The sequence below is a fragment of the Aquarana catesbeiana genome, linkage group LG01 (assembly GCF_042186555.1).
Source record: "Aquarana catesbeiana isolate 2022-GZ linkage group LG01, ASM4218655v1, whole genome shotgun sequence".
Taxonomy (NCBI): domain Eukaryota; kingdom Metazoa; phylum Chordata; class Amphibia; order Anura; family Ranidae; genus Aquarana; species Aquarana catesbeiana.
Window position 1 is genome coordinate 768727297 of NC_133324.1, and position 22108 is coordinate 768749404.

The 22108-nt window shown below is 43.3% G+C and overlaps 1 protein-coding gene across 2 annotated transcripts in view; it reads right to left on the minus strand.

Annotated features, from left to right (window-relative positions):
- MFAP3L (microfibril associated protein 3 like) overlaps nt 1–22108 on the minus strand; it is a 108292-nt gene that overhangs the window by 85518 nt on the left and 666 nt on the right. The window lies entirely within an intron of this gene.

The following is a 22108-nucleotide window of genomic DNA, read 5'->3' on the forward strand; positions in this document are numbered from 1 at the left end:
GAAAATGATACAGACCACCCAGCGATAACAGCACACGGTGAGCAAACTAACCACATGACTATTCACATTAAAGGAAAAAAAAAAAAAGGAAGAAGAAAACCAAGGACTTTGCAGACTAATGTGCATTCTCTAATCTACATTCAATTCCTTCTCTGCTCTTCCCATGCTGGGAATTACGCTGCACAAAAATAATACAGAAGCAATGGGTTTTTAGCTACAGACTAAAAAAAAAAAAAAAAAAAAAAAATGAAGAGCAACTTGAAGCACCTAGCTGCAGGAAAATGTACATCTCTGAAGTGAACCAGCACATTAGTTAATAAACGATACCACCAGTACATTTAGGGCCGGTTCACACCACATGCAGTCCAGTGCGTTTTTTTGACATGCTACATTTTTTTTGCACTGAACTGTACTGGAACGCAGTAAAACTCATCAAAATCGCACCAGAACACATCAAAAACGTGCATGAAAAGATGCATACGAAACGCACCTGGACTGTGTTTCTATGGTGTGAACCGGCCATAAGGCAGAACTAAATTCTCTCAACATTAAAGTGTTACTAAACTCAGGACCCTGCATTCACTATATCTGGTCTCCCATAGTAAACAAAACCTGAAAATGCAATTATTTTAGTAAATATAAACTGCTATGTACTTTTTTTATCAGCAGTAATATATTATATATATATATATATATATATATATATATAGCAGTTGTCCTATGAGGATGCAGGATGCCTGACCCACTGTCTGGACAGTGCCGATTGGCCCTGTGCTGATCACATGCACTTTCACAAGAAGAAAAAACAAAAAACAAAAAAAATCACTCTAGCAATACATAGCAAAGTGAGCATGTGCAGACTGACTCCACAAAAAGAAAAACCCCTAAAAAGGCACTGGCATAGTAGATTATTGAAAAAGGTATAATTTATTAACCATAATGCAAAAATTAACAATCAAATGTATTGGAATGGTCACAGTTTCTGTAAACAAAATCACCACACAGATTGCACTATGAAATTCTCTAAGTTCACCCGATGCATTTCAGAGTATCAAATGTCTCTTTCTTCAGGGGTGTTATGAGAAAGTCAATCGTGTATGTATATTGTAGCGGTGTCACCAATTAAAATTCCATAGAATTATTAAAAACAGACAGACAGAACTGTGTCTCCATGAACCTCCTGCTTAAAGTGGCTGGTCTTGTTGATATGCTTCAGTATTGCATAAAAGTGATGGAATTGAAATTGAAAGAATACCAAACTCCCCCAAGGGACAATGAACAGCTAAGGACACTGAAGCCAAAAAAAAAAAAAAAGAAAAAAAAAACGAAGAGGGGGTCGCTCTGTGCCACATAAGGACAGGTTGGTGGTGCAAAGATGGTTTGAAGGAATGAAGATAGTATATATACTTGCATATAAACGGCCGTCACATGGAGACACGTCCTGGCATCCAAACCGAAAGGTGCAGACTGCCTTAACTAAAGCTGGCCACACACCTATAGATTCTCTGCAGATTTTCTATGGTTAGATGGAAAAAGTGGGAGATTCCTCCATCCACACAGTTTAGCGAACATGGAGAAATCTGTTGCACTTTTTCCAACTAACCATAGAAAATCTGCAGATAATCTTTAGGTGTATGGCCAGCTTTACTCTGTCTCATTCGGAGAGATTTTGGAGAATGCAAGAAGGGGAGGATCTGTGCATACAGGATCAAACAGCCTTTTTACACAATGCAGAGGAATAACCCCTTAGGTTCCACAGCGAGTATAACAAGCATGCATTACTGCATATACAGACGGATTTTACTGTTGTGGGTTTAGTAACATTTTAATCATTTTTAATCCTTGGTTTGCTAGCATTAATAGATATATCTGCTCGTTTTAAACCCCTTTTAACATTTCTTCAGTTGCTTCCTGGTTTCTGGCCTAGGCTAAAATTTTGTTATACAACCCAGGAGTCTTCAGGGGCATTTTTTTCTTTTATCTGAAGGAGGGAAAGAGGGGCTTTCTCAGCTAAACACACCCTCCTGTCTTCATGCCTGACCTAAGGGTATATAAATTCCAGAAAGTAAATACTACATGAATCTGCTGTCCTTAATTAAGATGGCCACAGCTATACTTAAAGAGGAGTTCCAGCTGACACTTACCTGTCCAGGGAGCCCGCAATTACGGCACCCGAAGCTAACCCGTGCATCTGCTTCGAGTGCAGGTGCTGGCATCCTTACTAAGGGAAACAGGAAGTGAAGCCTTGAGGCTTCACAGGCTGTTTCCTACTGCGCATGAGCTTTCTGAATGGTCCCGCTGTCTTCTTGGACCTGTGCGTGTCTCCCAGAATGCAGCAGGGAGAAGGGGCCGTACATGACACAGGTCTCGTTGCACCCTTACATGGACGTGGGAGCGAGTACTTGTTTGACAGGTATCCACACCCCCCTCCCCGAAAGGTGCCAAGGGGTTGAAGATGATAAGTGGAGCTTCCACTTTTTGGTGGAACTCCGCTTTAAAGTATCTAAAGCCAAATCCCCCCCCCCCCCCCCATTTTGGATAGCATAGGGGTGGGTTAAAACCACTCAGCTTTTTTTCCACTGTGTCCTTCCTATTACTTGCTCCCTTCACTTCCTGTCCGGCAGATTTAAAGGAAAGTGAGGGAACATCTTTCCAATATTAGGCAAATCCCCTTTTAGAGCATTGTTACAGGAACAAATGTCCCCATTAGACAACTTTCCCTTTATTCCTGTTCTAGTGGTAACTCAAAATGTTTGATTTACACTTTTCATTCCCTTTGATATAAGTGGTCAAGACAATTAGAGTGAATGTCTCTATCAAGCACAAACAGCAATAAAACATGACAGAGGTTCTACCCCTTACCACTCTATATAAATCTAAAAATAAAGTTTTGCCTTTAAACTAGATGCCTCATTACCAGGTTCTGGCAGCTAGGGCAGACATATCATCGTACTGTCAGCTGTTGGAAAAATGTATTAAAAACAGATGATAATTACTTCTGTAATTTCCAGGACCTTTGACTGACTCATTTGCAGGAATGTCTGTGCCCTTCTACTAGACACAATGCAGAGGTTCATGTCTGAACAGAGACAAGTACGAAGCTTGGTTCTAATGATATAATAGAAGCCATTTTGCCCTATGTGCATAGTGCCGTCAATTAGCACGCTTTAGTGGCAGGTACAGACACAAATATTAGCAGCATGTTAGAATCTCAATGGCACATTTGCTGCTCTCCCACAGCCAGGCAAGAGATGTAAAATAATTCCTTGGTCACAGTTTTTAAAATTTAGCAGATCCTCATTTTCATTTTTTTACATAACCTGGAACTCTCCGATAAATGCAAACAAGCGGCAACATGCATGACTTTACAAGACGTGTAGGCGACTGCTGATCTGCATACTTGCTCCAAACAATAAGGCCTTTGGGCAGCCCAGCTAGTTTTATAGTACTGACTTTACACATTAGAACATGGAAGCCCAAGGTAGAGCTACAAACTAGATACATTCCTAAGGATGTGTGCCAGAGAATCTTCAAACACCACACTTGTGCAAACATGATTTTTACTGCAATAACCTACATGTGAAAAACCCTGAAAAGAAAAGAAGATCAACTTTGACTTGTGAACCACCGTCTGGTTTTTCAGGGGCTCCATTGGCGAGATTACCCTTTACTTCCTGTCATGCTGACAATATTTTTTTTAAACAGAAGTTATGAAAAGTCTACAACAGAGCCACGGAAAAAAATAAATTCTGACAGGGGTTCTAGCCTGCCCCAACCCTACTAAAGAAGAGCATTTTTATTTCTGTGTGGCTGTTAGAAAGTTCCCATACTGTCACCAGTGCAGTGTCATCATAACTGGTGTGGCGATGATCAGGAACACTGACTGGTGACAGTATTTTTTTTTTTCCCAAGAAAATTTTTACTGTAAATAAAATAGTTACAACATAGTAGAGCATGTTACAGAAGCAACTAGTATCACATAAGAGTGCACGTGACAGTTAACCTAAGCAGAGCACAGTACATAAAAATAAGGTTTAGGTTTGGTGTTATAAACGGGAGGGGGTTTGAGTGAGGTCGATTTAAGAGTGATCGCAGTAATTATAGTCGGATGAGTGGATAACGGTTGGTGGGCGAATTGAAGTTTGTTTGGTGTCTCATTATCAAATAAGGGAGAAAGATGGATGATGAAGTAAAAACGGTCTTGTCATCTTACCCCTCTGAAGCTTCAAAATAGGGCGAAAGTGTTGTGGTAAGGATGTGTCTGAGTAGGGTATCATGCTTCTGGATATCCAAGATAAGGGTAGGGTTCAGGGGTGGTTTTAAGGAAAGTTGGGGTAGGTGGGGTGGTAGGGAGGGGTGTTGGGAGTAAAGAGGGGGGATAGGGGATGGGGGGGTGAGGGGGCGGATTGGGTACCATCTCTCTCTCCCTCTGCGGCAGTGGGTATACAGATGTTTGGAAAGGGGGGTACAAATTTTTTAGAGATTCTCTGTGTTAGTTGTGCATTGTGGTGGATGTTGGTATCCAGGCTGTTTAGGGTGGGCTGTCTCCTGAGGTGTCTGCTTGTGTTGCGTTGGGGATGATAAAGTTGTGGTACGGGGGTCCCCGGGTTACGAACAAGATAGGGACTGTAGGTTTGTTCTTAAGTCAAATTTGTTTGTAAGTCGGAACAGTACCTTTTTTAAGTGCAAATCTAGTCTCAGAGACAGGATGTAAACCCAAATCAACAGAGAAAGGCAACCGGATGGCAGGGGCGGCATGGTTAGTTCAAATATGTTTTGTTTCTTTTATTTTTTTACTTTTTAATCACTTTTTTTTATTTTTATTTGTAGCTTGTCGTTTACTTTTTTTTATTTTTGTATAATTTTCTTATTTTTAATATTATTTTTCTTATTCTTTACTTTTTTTATTTTAATTATTATTGTATTTCTTATTTTTATTTTTTTTTATCAATTTTTTTTTCACTTAACTTTATTGCTATCACACAGGAGGAAACAATTTCCTGTGTGATAGCAATTGGAGGTGACAGGTTCTCTTTATTGACCCTGTCACCTCCAAAACAGGAGTCCAGGAGCACAGCTCTCCCCTCTCATTTTTATGGCGGCAGCGACAGGAGACAGCAGAGAGGAGTATACTGTATGGCACAGCAGGGAGATGGATGGTGAAAGCAGCCATCAGAGGCCAGGCAGGCCGGCCGGCAGCGGCGCAGGAAAGACCGGGGATCCTGGAGGCTTCGTTAGGCCGCACTAGGCCGGACAATGCCTCGGCAGATTTAGCGGCCTGGCAGGCCACCGGACCATACCAGGCCTGTGGATGGGCAGGCAGGATGACGAAGGGGACCCGCAGCCAAGCCAGGAACGGAGGAAAGGCTCAGGAGAGGAAGATTCGGCCAGCAGTGACGTCATTTGGGCCCCGTTCGTAAGTAGGAGTTGTTCGCAACTCGGATGTTCGTAAGTCGGGGACCCCCTGTATTCTGTCCTTGTTAGAAAGTGAGTCCAACAGGCCCGTTGGGAAGAAAATTTTGTAGGTGTGTCGTTGGCTACACAGATTAGTCGTTCCATTTCTGCGATCTTGACTTTTCTAAATGAGCCATTCTTTGGTAGTGGGGATGTGTGAAGTACCCCAATGGACTGGTATGCATTGTTTGGCTGCGTTTACCGACTGGTGACAGTATGATTATATATATATATATATATATATATATATATATATATATATATATATATATATATATATATATATATATATATATATATATAGATATACACACACACACACACACACACACACATATTTTTTTTTTTTTTTTTTTTTTTTTTTTAGTAAAAAAACCACCACACACACACACACACAGTAACCAAAGCAATAAAATGTTACTTTAGTAACACTGTACTACTCTGGAGAAGTGATCAGGATTTTATTTATTTTTTTTTTTTTTTTACACATTATGATTGCTCATAGCAGTGTACCTCATTGATATAAGCAAGCGTTTTACGGAATTAAACTGATTCATTCAGTTTGTTTTGATTAGCAGTGATTGGCAAGAGCTAATGACATGGTACAGATGGGCTGTGATTTGCCCTGTCTGTACCACGTGATCACACTGACCAATCACAGCTAGCAACACAATTGTACACAATGGATGGCATGAAAGGAAGCCCTCTATTGTTTACAACTGTCATGTAGCCTGTTGTGATTGGTCACAGCGGTCACATGGTACTGGAAGTGAGCCGGTACACTGATCAGTCATTGGATACAGCCGATGACAGATCGGCCCGCAGAGTGGCCCTAAACGAGGTGCGATCCTGGAGGACGTCATATGATCTACGATGATCTATAACAAAATGATGGCTGGGCGGGACCTGGTTAACCACTAGACGGCTACAGCGCAGACGCTAATTGCCGGGAGGCCGTCCCTGGACGGCCCCGTTTACTTCCGCGTTGCGCGCTCCCGCGGGCGCACATGGGGGAAGTTCTGTGCTGGCCGTGTCCCTTGGACACAGATCACTGAAAACGGCCAATCCTAGCGGCCGTTTTCAGCGCGATCGGCGGTGCCAATGAGAGACGATCTCATATGTAAACATATGAGATCATCTCTCATCGCCGGTGTTCTGCGGCTCTCCCTCCTCACACAGAGACAGCGTGTGAGGAGGGAGAGCGAACCGCTGCGGCGGTAAGTGAAGAAAAAAAAAAAAAAAAAAAAAAAAAAAAACCTGCCCTCTGTCCCTGTCGTCATGTCCCTGCTGTCACGTCCCTGCCATCAGTCCCTGCTGTCATGTGCCTGCCACCTGTCCCCACTGCCATCTGTCATCAGTGCCACAGTGCCATCTGTCAGTGTCACGTGCCATCTGTCATCAGTGCCACGTATCAGTGCCATCTGTGCTACGTATTAGTGCCATCTGTCATCAGTGCCACGTATCATCAGTGCCACATATTAGTGCCATCTGTTTTCAGTACCACGTATTAGTGCTATCTGTCATCAGTGCCACGTATTAGTGCCATCTGTCATCAGTGCCACCTGTCGTCAGTGTCGCATGTCATTGTCCTGGTGCTCCAGGGCCTTCAAAAGTGTAATAGGTAGTCAACAAGTTAGATGTGTAATTTATGCTCCTAGAACCCCTGATGGTGCTCCCTGCATGTTGGGCCTCTCTATGTGGCCAGGATGTGAAAAAGTCCCACACATGTGGTATTGTAATACTCAGGAGGAGTAGCAGAATGTATTTTGGGGTGTTATTTGTGGTATACACATGCCATGTGAGAGAAATAACCCATTACAATGACAATTTTGTGGGGGAAAAAAAAAAATCTTCATTTTGCAAAGAAATGTGGGAAAAAAATGACAACATCAAAAACCTCACCATGCATCTTACTAAATACCTTGGAATGTCTACTTTCAAAAAAAAAAGGGGTCATTTGGGGGGCATTTGTACTGTCCTGACATGTTAGGGTCTCAAGAAATGAGATAGGCCGCCAGTACATCAGGTGTGAACATTTTTTTATGATTTGCACCATAGTTTGTAGATTCTCTAACTTTCACAAAGACCAAATAATATACACTAATTTTGGTTATTTTTACCAAAGATATGTAGCAGTATAAATTGTGGCCAAAATTTATGAAGAAAAATTAATAATTTGCAAAATTTTATCACAGAAACGAAGAAAAATGCGTTTTTTTTTCTAAATTTTCGGTCTTTTTTCATTTATAGCGCAAAAAATATAAAGCCCAGAGGTGATCAAATACCACCAAAAGAAAGCTGTATTTGTATGAAAAAAAGGACAGAAAAATCATTTGGGTACAGTATTACATGACTGAGTAATTGTCATTCAAAGTGTGAGAGCGCTGAAAGCTGAAAATTGGTCTGGTCACGAGGGGGGTTTAAGTGCCCAGTTGTCAAGTTTGTCACTTTGGAGGATCAAAATCTGAGATGAGCAACCCATAGCAAAGAACCTGTAGAGTGGGAGCATATATTGGTATTAAAAACACATGAGGGCAGACCACGTCTGAGGAAGCTTGACATCAGAAAAGTAGCAGGACCAGACGGCATGTCAGGCCGTATATTGATGATAGCTGCAGATCAGTTAGCTGATGTTTTTATGGATATATTTAAATTTGTCGCTGGGACAAGCTGCTGTACCTTCTCGTTTTAAAACTACTACTATTGTCCCAATACCTAAAAGTTCAGCAGTAACTTGTTACAATGATTATCGCCCAGTGGCGCTAACTCCCATCATTATGAAGCATTTTGAGAGGCTTGCATTATCATATCTTAGGTCAAGCATGCCTCTTCATCTGGATAAGTTTCAGTTTGCCTGTCCTGCAAAAAAAGATCCACAGACGATGCAATGTCTATTGCTTCGCATACCTCTGACACTTCTAGAGTGCTCACACAGTAGTTACTGACAAACTAGTGAAAAAGTTAAATGCTTTGGGCATATACCCACTGCTGTGTTTATGGATTACAGATTTCCTAACAGACCACAAATGGTGAGAACAGGAGATCAAGCATCAAAAACTATTATTTTGAGTACAGGGGTACCACAGTGATGTGTGTTGATTCCGGTCCTTTTTACACATGAGAGCCAAAAATTCTATGGTGAAATTTGCTGAAGTTCGCTTTAGTTTGACTCATATGAGATAATGGAGGAGACTGCTTATAGGCAGGAAATTCAACATTTGATGTATGGAATCAAATGTTGGTGTATGGAAAACGATTTAATACTTAAAAAAACCTTGTGCCTTTACAACCACTTTATCTTAATGCATTCCAAAAAAGCCTTTCGAATGCAGCAGCCCCCCCTAATACTTACCTAAGCCCCATCTCTATCCAGCGATATCCACGAGTGCCTCGGCAGTCTGGGACTCTCCCTCCTGATTGGCTGAGACACAGCAGCGGCGCCATTGGCTCCTGCTGCTATCAAGCTTAGTTAGCCAATCAGGAGAGAGGGGGGGCAGGGCGGAAATGCAGCTCCATGTCTGAATGGATACATGGAGCTGCAGCTATGCTCGGGTGCCCCCATAGCAAGCGGCTTCAGAAGGAACCGGCCAAGATTCGAACCGTGAATGGGCAGGCTGAATGTACCAAGTTGATGGATCAACTTGGGTACAACCAGCCTGTTGGGTTTTACCTGCAATTATTGTTATAGCCATTAGCAATAATTATGGTGTTCTCCCGGCGGGGATGGCTTCCTCCCCCCGGGAGAAGACAATGGCTCAACAGTATTGATTCCTGTATCAACACTGGGGGAATTTCTTTCCTACTACCCGTGGTTGCAGGAAAGAAATTTGTTCTGTGTATTGCTGGCCTTAATGAGAGAAGAAAATAAAAGCAGGCATGCCAAAAGCAAAAAACAAGTGTGTTCATTTTGAATTAATCTATCCACTTCTGTGTGATGTAAATAAAAAATAGACGAGTAAAAATGAACATGCCTGGCTGCGAAATTCAACATCTCCCAGTGTTTCCTGCCGAGTGTGGACTGGGTGAGCTACCGGACTGGTTTTCCTCCCACATGCAAAGACATGTTTTAAGGACCGGATTATTAAAAATGAAATTCAAGAGATGACAGCACCCATTGACTGAGTAGTTTATGGTTGTTTGGGTGGAGACGACAGCGCAGACTACAATATACATTCTAAAGCCCAAGAAATGCATACACACATATAAAGGCTTTAATAATTATGACTGTACATACACCACAATAAAGATCACCCATCATGGACTTTGGTTATTTATGCCCCCTTTCCACTGACAATGACCTGAAAGTGTGGGAAAGCAGGTAAATCAGCAATCATGTCAGCATACTATGGTTAGTAATAAATAGTTTTTTGATAAATCATTTGCAGCTTCCTAAACTCTATAGCCTGACATTACTGTTTACAGATGGTTTACAGAAGAATTTTCACTAAATATTGTCTAAGTGGTTACTGTCCTCCAAGTGACAAGGTTAGCACTTTGTCCCGTCTTTCTTTCTAGGTGTTTTTGAGATAGTGTGGTTGACACAAAGTATTCAATCTCTTCTTTACAGGTATGTGGATTTTCTACATGACAGGGCCTCTACTTGGCTAACAGTCAGGATTGGTTGATTCAGTTTATTGAAGGACATATAGGTAATACGCGAAAAATTAGAATATTGTGCAAAAGTTCATTTATTTCACTAATGCAACTTAAAAAAGGTGAAACTAATAAATGAGATAGACTCATTACAAGCAAAGCAAGATAGTTCAAGCCATGATTTGTCATAATTGTGATGATTATGGCTTACAGCTCATGACTCATCAACACGGGGACAAGGTGCTTTAGCCCCGGATCATACAGGGGCGACTTAGCCACCTGACAAGTCGCGTCCCGTTCTGTACTACGGAACTGTTCTAATAGGAGCGACGCAAGTCGCTCCGACTTAGAAAAAGGTTCCTGTAGTATTTTTGGGGCGACTTCAGGCGACTTGCATTGACTTCTATACAGAAGTCGTTTTGCAAGTCGCCGCTGAAGTCGTGTGCAGGTCGCCTCGGTGAGTCGACCTGCAAGTTGTGTTGCCCCTGTGTGAACCGGCACTTAGGGTGGGGGGGGGGGGCGCAGAACGCCTTGCCCCAAAGCACCCACCCCACCCCCAATTTCTAAACAAATCTGGTATAAACTGAACACGTTTATTAAAGTTTTAAACATTAAAAGTAAACAACTGGGAAAAATAAAATGCTTGCAAAATAATTATTTATTAAAAGGAGAAGTTCAGCCAAAGCTCGTTTGGCTGCACTTCTATGGATCACAGGAGTGCGAGTCGTTCTATGGACGGCACCAATGTCAGTCCAGGCACCGCGTCATCCCGACCACAGAGTCTGGATCCGCCAGGTGCCTGGACTGACACCTGTCTCCGCCCCTCCACAGCCCAGCGCTCCAATGAGCGAGGAGGGGAGAAGAGCAGAGAGCTGTGACTGACAGTCTGCAGCAATCTGCTCATGGAGCTCTGAAAACCGAGTGATCAGCAGTGTTCGATCGCTTGGTTCTCAATGCAGAGGCGCCAGGGGACCGATGCTGCATTCACCTAGGTAAGTATGATTGGGGAAAAAATAAAATCCTTTACTTCTCTTTTACATGGCTTCCCAAAACATAGAAAAATGGCATAAATACCTATAAAAGTATGTCACCTGCCACCCAGATGCAGCGTGTCACCTGCTATCCAGATGCAGCGCGTCATCTGCTACCCAGATGCAGCGTGTCAGTACTTACGCTACTTCTGGCAGCCTCTCCCCAGTGGCATCCGAGTGGGTAAACTTCCATATGCGGGCGGCGAGAGATGAGGCAACTATCTCTGTGCTCGACCGCGGCGGCAGCAGCTGTCAAGAGCATCCTTCGGGGGACTGCTGTAGGGGCGGAACAGCGGTGATGCAAGGCGAGCAGTGAGAGAGGATGTCATCTCTCTGCTGCCCGCCACACCACTGAGCAGCCTTTAAATAGTATCCGGAGGAGCAGATTTTCAGGAGACTGCAGCGATCGCCGGGCAGGGACAGAGGGAGGTTTGACCAGTGTCGGCCCCGATAATCAGACGACCCCTAATGCAGACCATTGGATCAGTCTAGTCTTGATGTATTTCCTTTGCATCTGTAAGTGTGTTGAGGAAAACCAATCTCAATCTGTCAATTCCTGGGGGTTCCTGCAAGTGTCATTAGGGGGATCCATAAGGAGTAAGTAGTGGCTTCCATAGTTCCTGCCTGACATTGCCATGTAGTTCTGGTGCTAATGTTTCTCTACTGACCACTGACGAATACCTATATGGTGATTATTTTTATTGGTTTTCTTTTGGATAGCAAAAAGAAAGCATTAGGGAAGTACATTTCTTCATTTTTAATATATCTACAACTTACTGATCATGCTAATGTACTGTAACCTGTAGGTATTTTTTTCAGAGGTTACCTGGGAACTAAAAATTAAACCCTTGGTTCCTACAGGGTAAAATAGTTGAAAAGGGCTCGTCTAGGCAGCTACAAGCATTAAAATGGTATGTACCAATGTAACACGCATCATTACAGAAATGTAACAAGGTGTCAGAATAAAAAACTACAAATAATGAAAACCATTACAATCTAGGTGAGATAAATGCAAATGAATAGAAAGATAATGTGAATAGCCTCAGGCCCTTATCACAAAGGATAAGATAATACAGTTATACAAAACAGAAGGCGAGAGAAGTACAGAGAAGGAAAGCCGCAAAGTGAGCTAAAAGGCTGCAAGCAACCGATAAGACAAACAGTGATGATAAACACAGAAAGATGATAAAATGACTGGGCTGTATCAGACACGTGTGAGAACTGCCTACAGTGGCAAGAAAATGTATATGAACCCCTTGGCATCAACTAGTTTTCTGCAGTAATCTGCCATAAATTCTGATCCTTATCTATGGTAAAGCTGGGTACATACTAAAAAGTGTTTTTTTTTTTTTTTTTTTTTTTTTTACGTGCAATCCAGGGGGTTGCACGAAAATAAAACCGCTCACCTCTTGTCGGAGATGCTGTACTAACCATGCAAGGTTAGTCCAGCGATCTGCCCTGCTAAGCTGTTTTGTTCCCCCCTCCTTGAACTATGATCTCTGCCATTGGCTGAGAGCCCTGATCAATTTGCCTGTCGGCTGCCGGTTTTCCAGCATGTACGGCCAGCTTCTGTCAGGCAGACTGACATACATAAACAGAATGTCGGCCGATTTGTTTTGAACTGGCAAATGTCTCCCAACATTCTGCCCGTGTGTGTGCGCGAGGCCTTAAAGCCATTATATTGTCTGCTTAGTCATTTTTACCTACAGGTAAGCCTAAAATGAGGCTTACCTGTAGGTAAAATGAATATCTCCTAAACCTGTACGGTTTAGGTTATATTCACCTTGCATTCAGCCGCTGACAACAGCGGTGCATGCGCAGTTAAGGTCCGGCGTATCGTACTGGAACAGAGTGACCCGGAAGAAACATGTCAGCTCCCTCAGCGATGATAACCCCCTGTGGGAGCTTTGTTTTAAGGCAAGTATTTCATAATGAGCTAGTATGTGGTGCCTTTGCCTTACAGGTATTTTTTTTTTTTTTGGGTATATAACCGCTTTAAGTGTTTGTTAACCCATATATACACAAATCACTGCCAGCCCCTCTATTATAGGCAGGCATAGCACACTGTTAATCTTTTAAAAAAACGAGGCTTGTAAATACCAATTTAGAGCGATCTTCAGGCCGATCACGTGACTTGCGGCCGCTGTACAGCTCCAATACATGGCTACTGCAGAGGGGCTGAGAGCTCTCTCCGACATCAGCTGGGGAGGTCAAATGGCCGCTCAGTCCCTCCTGCAGAAGCCCTAGAAACGGGCCGAGAGTCACGTGACCAGCCTGAAGATTGCACAAAAAAAAAAAAAAAAAAAATCGGTATTTAAAAGCCTCCATTTTATAAAAAGAAGACTAATACAGTGCGCTATACCTAACTATAAGAGGGGCTGGCAGTGGCCATATATAAAATTGTATTTATACTAATAGTGTCGGGGTCCGGAGACAAACACAGAGCTGACAGGCAGGGAGGAGAGAGCGAGGGAGAGAGAGGAGAGCTGAGAGAGCAGGGCTGTGAATTACGGTGGGACGAACGCTGACCATGGTGATCAGGGCTCAGCAGGCCTGGTTTTCGTGGTCAGCACAGAGAGAGGGGGGGGGGGGATATAGGAGGTGGCAGGATCAGGTATATTTTTTTACAGTTTAGAGAGGGGCAGATTACACAGCACAAGCACTGTTTAATCTGCTTTAAAGGGACCAGGATCTGTATTTTTTTTTGGGGGGGGGGGGGGGGGGTTAACAAACACTTTAGTAACAACAAAAGACAAAAAACAAAGTGCTAAAGCTGCTAACACACAAACAATTCCAATTTCTCTTGTCTGTATTGAACACACCAAGTAAATATTCACAGTGCTGGAAGAAGTGAACCATTGCAGTAATTAGCTGTTCAAACTGCGTTTGGCAGCAATGACATCAACCCCTTTAGGTAACTCTGGATCAGACCTGCACAACATTCCGGAGGAATTTTTGACCGTTCCTCTTTACAAAACTGCATCAGCTCAGACACATTTGTAGGATGTCTGGAGTGATCAGCTCTTGAGATCATTCCACAGCACCTCTATGGGGTTAAGGTCCTGTCTTTGACTGGGCCACCCAAAAGACCCATTTTCTTGTTATGAAACCAGTTCGTTGTGGATTTACTTTGATGCTTAGGGTCATTGTCCTGCTGCATCACCCAACTTCTGGGCTTCAGTTCAGCCATTCTGTCATTATCTTGGAGGAATTTGGTAAACTTTGAAATGTATTTTCCCCTCGATGATGACAAGTGGGTCTAGACTCTGAGGCAGCGAAACATGCCCAAATCATGATGTTCCCTCCACTGTTGGGAAGATGTTGGTAAGCTGTGGCCTTTTTGCACCATACATAATGCGGAATGTTCTTCCCAAACAATTCAACTTTTGTTTCATCAGTCCACAAAACATTTTCCCTGTATCGTTGCAGGTTTTTGGAGAGCAACGGCTTCCTCTGTTGTGTTCTTCCATGGAAACCCTGCCTGTTCAAAGACTTCTGTATGACAGACTCATGATTAGAGATGTTTACCAGTTCCAATTATGTCTTCAAGCCTTTAGCTGTTACTCGTGGGTTCTTATTTACCTCATTGAGGATTCTGCGTTGTGCATTAGGAGTCATCTTGGCTGTGCACCCAAATTTTACAAGTGTAGCCACAGTACTAAATGGTCTCCATTCATACAATTTGTCCAAATATCGACTGATGGATCTCTAAACACTTTGAGATTGCTTTGTATCCCTTTCCAGCTTTATGCAGATCAACTACTCTTAAATTGTATGTCTTCAAAGAGCTCCTTTTTGCAAGGCATGGCTCACATCAACTGATGCTTCCTATGAACAGCAATCTTATTTTTTTTAGTGTCTTATCAATCACAGTAGTTATAAACCACACCTCAACATTCTTTTTTTAACTAGACTTCAGGTGTGCGAACTACTGACTCCAATTAGCTTTTGTTGAAATAATTAGCCTACGGGTTCACTTACTTTTTCCTACAGTATTATGAATGTTTGTGTGTTCAATTAAAAAAAAAAAAAAGAAAATTGGAATTGTGTGCGTTATCAGCTTAAGCACATTGTGTTTATCTATTATTGTGACTTAGATGAGGATAACATTTTATGGAAAAATTGTTGCATACCACCAATTAATTCCAAGTGGTTCACATACTTTTTATTGCCACTGTATATCACAGAAAATGAGCAGTGCTACAACTTTAATGTGGTGTGATGTTATAACTGCAGATATGTCAGAAAGTTTAAATGATATAGAGGAACATATATAGGCTAAAAACACTATTGAACACATTATAAAGATCCAGGGTTGGCAGACATGTCAGGAGGGTAAGATCCTGCATAAGAAGACATCATAGAATATGATATACTGTACCAAGCCCTTCTCAACCTTTTAGGCTGGGTTCACACCAGCCTATTCTTTGAAAAGTGATTCACAGTGGACTGCTTTTCAGAATTTGGCTAAACAGCTGCTATCAGGCATTCAGGAGGTGATCCTGCCACCTCCTGCTTTTTTTTTTTTAACAATTAATATGGAACTAATAAAACTGAGAGCCAAGTGTTTGACTGTGCCACCTGTCAGCTCAACATGCCGTATTAAATTTGCCGTGGCGCAAAGCATCATAGCCAATGCATGTAAACAGCCGCCTGTTTAAGAAAGGCCTTACCCCTGAGGAAACCCTGAAATAATGTTCAGGTCTCAGGGAGCCCCTGATATGTCTACCATTCATAGTACATTAGAATGATCAATAAGTTAAAGAATAGTGGCATACCCAGAGTATTTTTTTTATATAATCTTTATTTTATAAATGTTTCCTTTTTATACAACATATACACAAAAGAAAAGAAAAATTTATTGGATATATTAAAAGGTACAATTTAACAATTGATTCATAACTCTCTGTCCTATATATAATTCCATGCTTATAGCTATTATTTTCCCAATCACTCTAGTAATCTACTCCAAACACATACATACTAGACAAACATTCACTCAAACCCACTTTAACCACAAAAATAAAATAAATAAATACATTAAAAAAAAAAAAAAAAAAAAAGAAGGAGAAGGAAGGGGAAAGTAAGAGGAGGGATAAAAAAAAAAAAAAAGGAAGGAAGGGGAAAGTAAGGGGAGGGATAAAAAAAAAAAAAAAAAAAAAAAAGATACTGGAAGGGAAGGGAAATCTAAAACAAAAAGGCCCTGTAACGTTGCTCTACAAATAATTTGATAGAGTTGCTGAAGTTCTGAACTCCTCCCATTTCTACCATGTTTTTAAGGTTTGTTCCTTTAAACCTGCTTCTGTCGTTATCATCAATTCCAGGGACTGTATCTCGCCTATCTCACACACCCATTCCTCAATAGAGGGACCTTTTTCCTCCATTTTTGAGCTATGACAGTCCGTGCTGCTGTTAACATGTGTCTTAATATATATTTTTTATAGCCTTCATAGAGCCAGGGATCATTGACAAAACTGAAACTAATACATCTGGTTGTATACTTTGTCCTGTAATAGCTTGATATATATTATAAATCTTTGACCAAAATATCTGAACCCCCGGGCAGTAGTATCATATGTGTGACATTGTACCTCTTGCATTTTGGCATCTCCAACATACCTCTTTGTTTTCCCCATTTATTTTATGCATATCTACCATGCATCTATACCATCTTGCTAAGATTTTGTAATGCCTTTCCAGATGTCTATTTGATAAAGATAATTTGTGTGTTAGTAGAAACGCTCTTTCCCATTTTGATCTAGGGATGGTCATCCCCAGCTCTTCCTCCCACTTAGTTAAGTAGGTTAGCTCCTGATTTTTTGATACCCAGAGTATTTGACACCCAAAATATATAGTCAGTAAAGAAACACCTCCTTACGTTGAAGGTAGATGGAGAAACGCCTCCTTATGTTGAAGGTCGTTGGAGAAATGCCTCCTTACGTTGAAGGTCGTTGGAGAAATGCCTCCTTACGTTGAAGGTCGTTGGAGAAATGCCTCCATGAGTTAGTGGTCACTGGAGAAATGCCTCCATAAGTTAGTGGTCCCCGTAGAAATGCCTCCTTCGATTGGAGGTCATTAGAGAAACGCCTCCTTAGATTGGTGGTCATAGAAAAATATCTCCTTTTATTGCTGGACAGTGGAGAACTGCCAAATGCCATCAGATGAGCAGTAAATCAGCTACTGCTCAAGGAACCCCTAGCACCCTCTGGAGAAACCACAAAATTTCACAGAACCCTGGTTGAAAATGGTTGTATTATACAAATTAGTTTTTTTTTTTTTTTTTTTTTTCATCATCATCGTACAGAATTTTTATAGTGCCAGCAGTTTGTGCAGTGTTTTACAGTTGTAATTCAATACAAGAGGATTAGGAGTTATATCATCACCCTATAACTACAGAATGCTCAGTAAGGTTAGATCCTATATAACCAGACATGGGAGCCGAAGACACTATAGGGCACAATATACAGACAAGTAGCATCACTACAGACTGCTCAGGAAGGTTATATCCTATAAAACAGACATAAGAGCTGAGGACACTATAGGACAGGGGTAGGAAACCTTGCCCCCCCCAGCTGTTTTGAAACTACAAGTCCCATGAGACATTACAAAACCCTAACACTCACAGGCATGACTCCCAGAGGCAGAGACATGATGGAATTTGCAGTTTCACCACAGCTGGAGGGCCGAGGTTGCCTACCCCTGCTATATGACATACTAAGTGGGTAGCATAGTGATTTAGGGGTTGACATGCCTGCTTTGCAGCACAGGGGTCCTCCGTTCAAATCTCACCTGGGCACTAAGGACTGGTTCACACCATCTTGGTGCATCTGAGCGTGTACGTTTTTGCACATTTTCGCTAGCCCATGAATTCCAATGGGCTGCTGAAAGTGCAAAAAGCACGGCAGGTACGAATTTTACAATCCTGCCACACCAAACCGCATGGTACCATGCATTTTGGTGGCCGTGAACACCAGATGCATGGGGGTGCCATGACAAATTAATAATTGCACACATCTGCAGAGGGCAGCATGTTCCCATGTGGGAAAATGCCTGTTTCCACGCACTGCATTTGGCAAGGACCGACCCTTATTGCATGGAGTTTACACCTACACTGCAAAAGATATGCTGATAGGTTTTATACTGGCTCTTGTCTACATGTGAGGACAAGGACTGATGTGACTGTACAACATGATCAATTATAGTAAATAATATATAGAGGAGTTATAGCATCACCCTCTAATTGCAGGCAGGTGCTATCCTATAGAAGAACCAGGGCACCTAAAGGGGTTATTATACAGAGGCGTTCTATAGGTCCCTGTGATGTGGTGAGTACAGACATGTCAGGTAGGTAGGATCCTATAGAAGAGCTGAGGCCCCTAAAGGGGTTATTATACAGAGGAGTTCTGTAGGTCCATGTGATGTGGGAGCTGGGGCCCCTATAGAGGTTAGAAAGAGGAGTTCTATAGGTCCCTGTGATGTGAGAGTTGGGGCCCCTTATAGGGGTTATTATACAGAGGAGTTATGTGGGTCCCTGTGATGTGAGAATTTTTGCACCTATAGGGGTTATTATACAGAGGTGCTCTATGGGTCCCTGTGATGTGAGAGCTGGGGCCCCTATAGGGGTTATTATACAGAGGAGATCTACGGGTCCCTGTGATGTGGGAGCTGGGGCCCTTCCAGGGGTTATTATACAGGAGTTCTGTGGGTCCCTGTGATGTGAGAGCTGGGGCACCTATAGGGGTTATAATACAGAGGAGTTCTATGGGTCCCTGTGATGTAAGAGCTGATGCCCCTATAGGGTTTATTATATGGAGGAGTTCTGTAGGTCCCTGTGATGTGAGAACTGGGGCCCCTATAGGGGTTAGTACACAGAAGAGTTCTGTAGGACTCTGATGTAGAAGATGGGGCCCCTATAGGGGTTATTATACAGAATTCTGTAGATCCCTGATTTATGCTGAGTGCAGACATGTCAGGTAGGTGAGATCCTATAGAAGAGCTGGGGCCCCTATAGGGCTTATTATACAGAGGAGTTCTGTAGGTCCCTGTGATGTGGTAGCTGGGCCCCCTATAGAGGTTATTATACGGGGGAGTTCTATGGGTCCCTGTGATGTGAGAGCTGAGGCCCCTATAGGGGTTATTATACAGGAGAGTTCTACAGGTCTCTGTGATGTAGGAGCTGGGGTCCCTATAGGGGTTATTATACAGAGGCGTTCTATAGGTCTCTGTGATGTGAGACCTGGGACCCCTATAGGGGTTATTATACAGAGGAGTTCTGTGGGCCCCTGTGATGTGAGAGCTGGGGCCCCTATAGGGGTTATTATACACAGGAGTTCCATGGGTCCCTGTGATGTGAGAGCTGGGGCCCCTATAAGGGTTATTATACAGAGGAGTTCTATAGGTCCCTGTGATGTGGGATCCCTATAGGGGTTATTATACAGAGGAGTTCGGCCCCCTATAGAGGTTATTATATGGGGGAGTTCTATTGGTCCCTGTAATGTGGGATCTGGGGCCCCTATAGGGGTTATACTGAGGAGTTCTGTAGGTCCCTGTGATGTGAGAGCTGGGGCCCCTATAGGGGTTATTATACATAATTCTGTAGATCCCTGATTTGTGCTGAGTGCAGACGTGTCAGGTAGGTGAGATCCTATAGAAGAGCTGGGGCCCATATAGGGCTTATTATACAGAGAAGTTGGGGATCCCTATAGGGGTTATTATACAGAGGAGTTCTATGGGTCCCTGTGATGTGAGAGCTGGGCCCCCTATAGAGGTTATTATACAGGGGAGTTCTATGGGTCCCTGTGATGTAAGAGCTGATGCCCCTATAGGGGTTATTATACGGAGGAGTTCTGTAGGTCCCTGTGATGTGAGAACTGGGGCCCCTATAGGGGTTAGTATACAGAAGAGTTCTGTAGGACTCTGATGTAGGAGATGGGGCCCCTACAGGGGGTTATTATACAGAATTCTGCAGATCCCTGTTTTATGCTGAGTGCAGACATGTCAGGTAGGTGAGATCCTATAGAAGAGCTGGGGCCTCTATAGGGCTTATTATACAGAGGAGTTCTGTAGATCCCTGTGATGTGGTAGCTGGGCCCCTATAGGGGTTATACTGAGGAGTTCTATGGGTCCCTGTGATGTGAGAGCTGGGCCCCCTATAGAGGTTATTATACAGGGGAGTTCTATAGGTCCCTGTGATGTGAGAGCTGGGGCCCCTATATGGGTTATTATACACAGGAGTTCCATGGGTCCCTGTGATGTGAGAGCTGGGGCTCCTATAAGGGTTATTATACAGAGGAGTTCTATAGGTCCCTGTGATGTGGGATCCCTATAGGGGTTATTATACAGAGGAGTTCCATAGGTCCCTGTGATGTGGGAGTTGGACCCCCTATAGAGGTTATTATACGGGGGAGTTCTATAGGTCCCTGTAATGTGGGATCTGGGGACCCTATAGGGGTTATACTGAGGAGTTCTGTAGGTCCCTGTGATGTGAGAGCTGGGGCCCCTATAGGGGTTATTATACAGAGGAGATCTACGGGTCCCTGTGATGTGAAAGCTGGGGCCCCTCCCTGTGATGTGAGAGCTGAGGCCCCTATAGGGGTTATTATACAGGAGAGTTCTATAGGTCTCTGTGATGTAGGAGCTGGGGCCCCTATACTGTTTATTATACAGAGGAGATCTACAGGTCCCTGTGATGTGGAAGCTGGGGGTCCCTATAGGGGTTATTATACAGAGGAGTTCTATAGCCCCATGTGATGTGCTCAGTGCAGACATTTCAGGTGGGTGAGATCCTAAAGAAGAGCTGGGGCCCCTATAGGGGCAATTATACAGAGGAGTTCTATGGGTCCCTGTGATGTGGGAGTCCCTATAGGGGTTATTATACAGAGGAGTTCTGTAGGTCTCTGTGATGTAGGAGCTGGGGCCCCTATAGGGGTTATTATACAGAATTCTGTAGATCCCTGATTTGTGCTGAGTGCAGACATGTCAGGTAGGCGAGATCCTATTGAAGAGCTGGGGCCCTTATAGGGGTTATTATACATGGGATTTTTGTAGGTCCCTGTGATGAGAGCTAGGGCCCCTATAGGGGTTATTATACAGAAGAGTCCTGTAGGTCCCTGTGATGTGAGAGCTGGGGCCCCATAGAGGTTATTATACAGAGGAGTTCTGTGGGTCCCTGTGATGTGAGAGCTGGGGCCCCATAGAGGTTATTATACAGAGGAGTTCTGTGGGTCCCTGTGATGTGAGAGCTGGGGCCCCATAGAGGTTATTATACAGAGGAGTTCTGTAGGTCCCTGTGATTTGGGAGAAGGGGGTCCCTATAGGGATTATTATACAGAGGAGTTCTGTAGGTCCCTGTGATGTGGGAGCTGGGCCCCCTATAGAGGTTATTATATGGGGGAGTTCTATAGGTCCCTGTGATGTGGGATCTGGGGCCCCTATAGGGGTTATACTGAGGAATTCTATGGGTCCCTGTGATGTGTGAGCTGGGGCCCCTATAGGGGTTATTATACAGAGGAGATCTACGGGCCCCTGTGATGTGAGAGCTGAGGCCCCTATAGGGGTTATTATACAGAGGAGATCTATGGGTCCCTGTGATGTGGGAGGTGGGGCCCCTATAGGGTTTATTATACAGAGGAGATCTATGGGTCCCTGTGATGTGGGAGCTGGGGCCCATATAGAGGTTATTATACAGAGGAGTTTTGTAGGTCCCTATAGGGGTTATTATACAGAGGAGTTCTATAGCCCCATGTGATGTGCTGAGTGCAGACATGTCAGGTAGGCGAGATCCTAAAGAAGAGCTGGGGCCCCTATAGGGGCAATTATACAGAGGAGTTGTGTAGGTCTCTGTGATGTAGGAGCTGAGGCCCCTATAGAGGTTATTATACAGAATTCTGTAGATCCCTGATTTGTGCTGAGTGCAGACATGTCAGGTAGGCGAGATCCTATAGAAGAGCTGGGGCCCCTATAGGGGTTATTATACAGAAGAGTTCTGTGGGTACCTGTGATTTGGGATCTGGGGCTCCTATAGGGGTTAT